Consider the following 8,050-nt stretch of genomic DNA (forward strand, 5'->3'; position numbering starts at 1 on the left):
GGACATCGATTGATTTATTTGCTTATTCAGTAGGCTGGTTTGGCTGCTTGGTCTGACTTGCCCAGATTGTCACTGAGATATTTGGAAGCTTGAACGTACAGGTTAGTCTCATTTAGTCTCTAAGTTTTTATCTACAAACTTAACAGCTACTAAGTAATCCTGATATTTTAGAGATTACTTAATTTGTGGCTGTTCTGGGAACAGTATGTTCTATAGGTTCTGGTGATTCTTAGTTCTCTGTTTCACACCACAGCTAGAGCCAGAGTTTTTCAAAGCAGAAGTTCCTCAAACTATTTTGTTATACACGGAATCAAATGTGGGCAATTTTAACACTGCACTGACACTTACTCATTGACTACTAAACTAGATATTAAGGTAGAGGAAAGATCTTTCTTCTGTTCTTCACAAAGCAGGCAACAATCATGGACTATAGAATTATCAAAGTAGATGTTCTCATTATTGTTAAAAATATGTCATATCATTTGCTAAGCAAATTACAAGTATTCTACAAAAACTGTGGAGAACAATCCAGACATGTCCTGTCCCTTCCACCCCTTTTAACCCTTCTTTGGTATTTCTTTCATTTCACGTTCTGGTGCTATTATATTTACCAAATGGAAACATGTTCAAACATCCTACCCACTAGCTGCTGATAAGTGAAGATGAAAGATTATGCCCTGCTGTGTCTGCATAAACTGTCTCACATCAATCCAAGGTATGTACTGCTAGCTGGAGGCACATTGCAACACTTCCAGACCCAAAGCTGTTGGGAGGTACACAGAAAATTAACTTATTCCTGATTTGGCAAACAGAAGGATTTATACAGTCAGCTTGTTTCTCTTTGGTCACCACTTCTATCCATATTTAATTTTGGAAATGTTTCTCATTAACTCTCAAACAGTGGAAGATTGTGCAAGATTTTTAGTTTTTGTATTATTTTGCATGACCAAAAAACATCTGTGACCTATCAGCAGTGCCTGACAGCAGTTAGTCTGAAATTATGTCTTTTCAAGCATGCTTGTGTGGTCACCAGGTCCTCCACACCAACTGACTTGAACTGCAAAAATCAGGGCAATACTTGCCCTGATTTTTTTTTAGGACAAGTGCCAATAACAAGCAAACATAGTTGTTAGTTTTTTAAAGGCAATTATAGAATCCAGTAATCTCATGTTTTACCTGCACCTGGTAAATCACCCCTTCTACATAAGAAGAGTCATACCATGTCTCTAAGACAACCACAAGTATATTCAGGGCAAAACTGTGGTTTATAGCAATAATCATATTTTTTGGATTTGGCTGCCATATGTATTCATCATATATCTTTCTCACCTGAAACTGAGCAGGGCAAATAAAAATATAACAGACTTTAAAAAGTACTTTATGTAATTTTTTATACCATTTCTACTTTAAGCTTTGTTGCACAAGGTAACTTTGATGAAGACATTAAGATTATCATTGTATGTACAAATCTTTTAAAGTTATAAGAATAAAAATATCAAGAAATGTAACTGCAGGTAATTATTTACATAAGTTAAAGGTAAGTAGTTATATAAGTGTACACTTAAAACTGCATAAAATGTATGTAATACATGATTTGAGAACAGAAATTTCTTCTATTGAGGAAGAAATATTCAAGAACACTATAATTTACAGGGTATGCAAGAATTTTGATTTAGAGAGGTTAAGCTAGGGCAGGAAAATCAGAAATTTAAAATATAAAAGTTATGCTGCAGTGTTTGATTGCATCACCTTATTCTGTTGTTTTGTTTCATCATCCTTATTGCCTTCATTGTGGTAACCAGTTGTCATGGTGAGCAGAGAAAGTTGAGCTCCATTGCAAAGCCAGAGTTGCAGGGCTCACTGGGAAGCCACCTAGCAAAAGATGCCAGCAGATGCTTGAAAAAGGAGAAGCCAAGGTGTGGCAGTAGTTACTGCCTTGGAGGGAACTTGCCAGGGGATTAGCCATGGCCTTCATATCAATGTTTTCATTAGTCCTGGTAGTATAAAAAAATGGAATTTTTCCTATGTAATTTACTAATGGCATAGTTAGAAAAGAAAATATGACCCTGCAGCTTGGCTCATGCTGATTTTTACCTATTTACTCCTCCTGCACTCAGAAATTACACCACTATTTTTTTTTATTTTATTTTAAACATAAAAATAGCCGTTTGCCATCCAGAATCACAGACTAAGGAGAATTGTGGTCAAGATTCCTATGATTCACCAGTATAATATATATTTTAAATAATTTTTTTTAAATATAGGAAATGCTGCCTTAAATCAGGTGAACTGTTTCCAGTAGAGTTAGAGAAGTACTAAAGGCTCCTGCAATGCACTGATGCAAGTCTTTATTATAGAGTGAGAAAAGTGGTCAGAATCCATGGGATATTGGTTAAAATTGGGGTTATTGGAGATGAAGTCTTTATTATAGAGTGAGAAAAGTGGTGAGAAAGAGAGAATGTGAGAAAGAGAATCCATGGGATATTGGTTAAAATTTGGGTTATTGGGGATAGTCTGAGAAGGTAAAAGGAGATGATAGCACAGATAGTCTCCTGTCTCTTCCAATGCTGGGAACCCAGAGCTGTGCAGCCTCAGCCAGACCTCTCGTCAGCACATGCCACATCACTCAAATCCCATCTGTGGGGACATTTGCCAGCACTGGGAGCTTTAGGGCTTTACAAGGTGTCTTGAGAATAGAAAACTCTATTCATCATCTTTACTGTCGTGAAAAAAAAAACAGTCTATGAAAACGGGCTGTTTCACTTCAAGTTAAGCCAAGACAACGGGTGGAGCCGTCACCAAGTGCCAAGTGTCTAAAGCTCCCCCACACAGGTGAGCTGGCTCCACCTGTACCTGCAGCACGGGGTACATCCAGTACAGCCCAGGGCCTGCACCCACTTGCATCAGCTCTCATGGATCAGTAACCTCTGCATGCCCACACAACCCTGACCACACTCTTCAGCGTACTGGCCCACCTTCAGACAAAATGCTGTGCTCTGTTCTGTTAGTACGCTCAAAAATTGCAAGAGACTTCACTGAACTATGGGTGTACTAGGGGAAATAAGAAGCTTATATCTCAGGAAGGTTTTAAGTTAATTTGGCTTGATTAGGTTAAATTGAAATGAGATTATAACTTCTGCCTATAAGCAATACATCCAGTATATACCAATGAACACCTCCTTTGTTAGGATGAAGCGTGGTAACTCACAGACAGAACAGCATAACTGGATACCTGAGATAGGAATGAACTAGCCAAAGGGCAGGGGCAGCCCCTTCCCATCCTGTGTTTCCCAAACTCAGGCCTTCCAGGTACTATATAAACATATTGCATAGGCATCTACAGCCAATTTTTTGGTCACAGACAAAGAAAAAAAATACATTTATAATCAAATACATGTGACACTCGCTGTCATAAAATTGTACCTAGGAGGTTTGAGATTAAGTACTCTAAAAACTGGAAGGCAGCATTTGGCCTTACAGTTTAAATGGTAAAAAGATTACATGGAAATTACCAAACAAAATTCTCCATGAGTTTCCTCTTGCAAGTCTTCACAATTACTTAGTTGAAATGTTCTCAGCAGACTTAGGATTGCATATTGCACATTGCACTTTATCTCTGCAATTACACAAGCATAACCCCTATTGCAGGCAGAGACAAGGTTTAATGCCATCTTGTAACAATTAAAAATGTTGGTGCAAGGAGTCCTACAACCAACTAACAACAAGAACTTTGAGCTAAATGAGAAACAGGAAAGAAATACATAATGTAAGTATTGCATCAATCACCACAACTTTCAAGAAAATGCAAAACAGAGAAATGTAGGTCTCTAACTTCCTAAAGGGGCTTCTTTCGACAATTCAGAGACAGTCAAATCTCCCACTTGTAGAGGGTTTTTTATTATTTAAAACTAGTCAAGAAATTACTCCAGCATCTTTGTAAGAACTTCACTGTAGGTCATTAAAACAAGTTTCTACCAGATGCCAGCATGTACTAAATTTCCTCTAACAGAAATCTTTTTGCATGCTCCCCATCAGACATGTCTCCTCTCTGGCATTTCCCCCTTAAGCTCCAGTGTAAGTTTAATTTCAATATGATTTCTTGGAAAAATAAGCTCACTTCCTTCCTGAAGATGCAAGTACAAAATGTAATCTGAGAAAAAAGCACTAGCCTAAAAATATGTACCAAAAACAAGTGGGACAGCACTAGCCTAGAAATTTCACTAGCAGATACAAACAAACAAAAAAAACACAGGTCTGCAGATGAATTCTTATTATTTGTGTCTAGTATAACTATTTTTAAAATATCATTCCATTTGTTTGGACTGCTATGTTTGAATATAGCATTGAACAAAAAAATCCCTAGGAGTCCTAACAAAATTATTATGGACAAGGGAAGAAAAGGGGGAAACTAGAACTAGTTTCTGTTGTAACTAGAAATACCTGAACAGTATCATTTTATATTAAGATACAGCTTTCTTGTGAAATACCTTACCTATGTAGTAGACATACCTATGTAGTAGACAAACATTAAAATTATTCATTTAATACATTTAATAAAAAGGAAAAAAGAAAAGTAGTATTATGACTGGTTAGTACCACATCTGCTGATAAGTTTATCATCTCAATCCAGCTACCAAGCTTCCATTATTTTCCTTTTAAGCCAGAAACAAGCAAGCTCCAACACCATCACATTTCACTGTTTGAATAATTATCTATGGTACTATTATGGCATCAAGACTTCCGTAACTCTCTGGTGCCTTTTTTAGTTGCATGTAAAAAATCCAACTGAAAACATTTCTGTAACATTAGGGAAGATTTTTACAAACAGCTGGTTTCTGTTATTAATTGTTCAGTTATTAATTGCTCACAACACAGCAGTGTTTTGTTGGAAAAAATCTGTAACACAAAAAATGTAACAATATTTTTATTTACACTGGTAGTCTAGGCAGAACAGATTCCTCAGGAAAGGAACAACACCAAGGGTTCCTGGGTGAATCAAGCAAGAGTTGAAAAGAGGGAATGAAAAATGAAGTAGCAGCCTTTGACAGATTGGGTCTTTGTGAAATGGGAAATTAAGGCTGTCAGCCTTAACTCAGTGTTAACCAAGGGCTTGCACTGGAACTTCTGATAACATTTCAGCCTCTCAAAGCACTGACCATTTGCATGCTGGGGCTCTGCTACAGAGCATGTTCATGACCCCTTGTGGCTGCAGACTGGGTTTTCTTCCATGGAAAGCCAAAGAGGTGGTTTGAATCCACATACATCCCAGTGTGGAGTGAGGATACAGCTGTGCTGGGCAGTTAGGCTCAAGAGCACCAAAGAACTAAAACATCCTGTAATATTGGAGTCACAGATAGTGCTCAAAAGTTTTCTTTTTGGTTCTGCTCATCTCAGAAGACTTGCCTGCCTGAACTTTCTTTCCTTCCATCCCTGAGGCAGTGAAGGTGCGATGCAGTACTAGGAGGGCACCCAAACTGCATGTACTGCAACCTGCTTGCTACTTGCCACATCTGCCATCCAAGAACTGATTTGTAAGTGTTGGATAAATTCTGGGATGGTGATTTTCACCTCAGATTTACACTTTCCACTCATAACCAACATCATTTGACTAGAAAAGAGTAGCTGGTGGAAAGAGCACGGTTGGATAATGCAAAGCTCAATATGTCAGAGGACCCACAAAGTACTAATGGAAACCAAATGGAGATCTTGTAATTTGTCACGGGGGATGAATGTGGAGTGAGGTGGAAGCCACAGGATCTCACTCTTCTACCTGATACCCTGGAATATTTTGTACAAACCAAGTACACCTCCTGTGGAGAAATATTCTGTACAATGCAACAAAGAATGCAAGGTTTGACTACAGCCCCAATCAGAGCACTTCGCAAAACAGTGGTTAGTAAGGTATAAAACTTACCCCAATTTTATATCTAAGTGGGGGAATGAGAATTTGATACAAAATTGCAAGGACAGGTTGATGGGTTTGTCCTCCTTGCCCTCCCCAGAAGGAATACCTTTTGGTAAGTCTTGCATCCTCAGCTATGCTGAGTGTTGACCTGGGATATTCAGCTTGTGATTGCAATCATATTGTTAGTGCTATATACAGCTACTCTGCAGTTAATGCCTTTATCACTGGCAATCCAAAAGAACCATAGATGTTGCAGCCAATAAATCCTGTTATTCATTAATCCAGCTGTCTCTTCTGAATATGACCAGACCTATAGTCCATAGACTATAGCGTGGGGTCCATAGTTACACATCTGCAACAAGAACCAGCTAAAGAGCAGCTGAGTAATGTCTGGGTTCCCAGGCTCTGAATTTGAAACTGAATGTTCTTCTAAACACAAAACTATTTAAAAAGTGTTAGTAATTCTATTACAACTTGATACTTTAGAAAGGATTACTATAATTGAAGAAAACCATTTTCTTGGGTGTTTCAGTTCAATGTTCCTCTTGAATATAGAGAATCATCACATCAAACTTTTGGATTTAAAGAAAGAAACTACAGAAAAATCCATGGAATTGCATCACTTTTTTACGCAAGACTGAAGACTGACTAGTAACTTTTATGTAAATCATGTTTTCCCAAGCAAGCATATATGATTTCCATTAAGCAATTCCTTCCATTCCTTTTTCAGTCATATCAGTGTGAGAAACTGGAAACCTGAAACAGTTAATGTCTCAAACATTTGGCAGAAGATAAAATGAATGTTACCATGCCATCTAGATAAGGTGCAGTTAAAAAAAGAGGGTCTTGCAGAGGCAGGAGAGTGTTTTTCTGGGGTCAACTTGCTTATCTTGGGGAACTATTTCTAAAAACAAGTTTGACAAAGCAGTGGACTTGGATCTGTCAGGGGAAGGGATTTGAAACCACAAGACCCCCCCAGTCTCCTTCTGAAAAGTTAAAGAATAACAAAATGCACATGGGCAAGGACTAGTTTATAAGTAGTAAAACAGAGAGGGGCAGGGTGTGAACCCACATCCCTGCACTCACCATCCACAGGAACTAGACCAGAGACAGTGTTGGAAGTCTGGTTAGTGACCCAGATCTTTTCTTCTCTATTTCCCCATTTTTCCTTCTTCCTTTCTTCCTCTTCATAAAACTTTAATTTGTTGTTGCCACATGTTGTCCAGAAAAGCTTTATCCACAAACTATTCAAAAACCACGGCTGCTACATGTTGTTCAAAAATGTTGAAGTGGCTGCTACAGACCGTCCAGACTACCATAAAGTTTAAATCGTTGTTGCCTGAAGGTTATTGATGGCTAATTGATTGCCTTTCTTTCACCACAATTTAGCACAAGGGTATCCCAAGCATCAGCTACCTCAGAGTAGGTGGCCCAGGACTGCCCTCTAGGGACCCACAATCAATCAGAACAAGATCCCCTCCGAAACTAATAAACCCTTTGTCTTTAGGCAGATTAAATTTCAGATTAAAATGCAATAACAATTAATTATTAAAACATAGACAATAGAAATTACAATTCAAAACCTATAACACTCCTTCAGGAATGCAGAAAGTAATTTTGCTGGTAACAATAGCAATCCTTTACACAGTAAAACATCTCTGAAAACTGGAGGGGTTGTTACAATTCAAAATCTATAACACTCCTTCAGGAATGCAGAAAGTAATTTTGCTGGTAACAATAGCAATCCTTTACACATTAAAACATCTCTGAAAACTGGGGGGGGTTTTCTACTTTGTGTATCATAGCTAACTGCTGGTTTTGCCCACGAGGTGCTGAGAAGCCTGCTACAAGCCCTGCAGAGCTGCAGCAGTCCACCAAGACAAGGTGTGAGGGAAAGTTTCTGGGGCACAGTGATGCTCCTCAGATGCACTGAGCCACCTTTGCTTCTGGAGCCATTCTAGCCAAGAGAACTATCACATTATCACTTACATTTGTGTGTTTATATGGACAAAAAAATTAAGGTGTCCTTTTTAAATGCAATTTAGAAATTGAAGAAGGGCAGAAAAAATAACCTAGCATATTTAAATAACAAAGAAATACAAAAGCTTGTTATAAAAAGTTGCTCTTACCTAAACAACACCTTTG

This window comes from Passer montanus, unplaced genomic scaffold (genome assembly GCF_014805655.1).
Source record: "Passer montanus isolate IOZ18808 unplaced genomic scaffold, ASM1480565v1 scaffold3, whole genome shotgun sequence".
Classification (NCBI taxonomy): domain Eukaryota; kingdom Metazoa; phylum Chordata; class Aves; order Passeriformes; family Passeridae; genus Passer; species Passer montanus.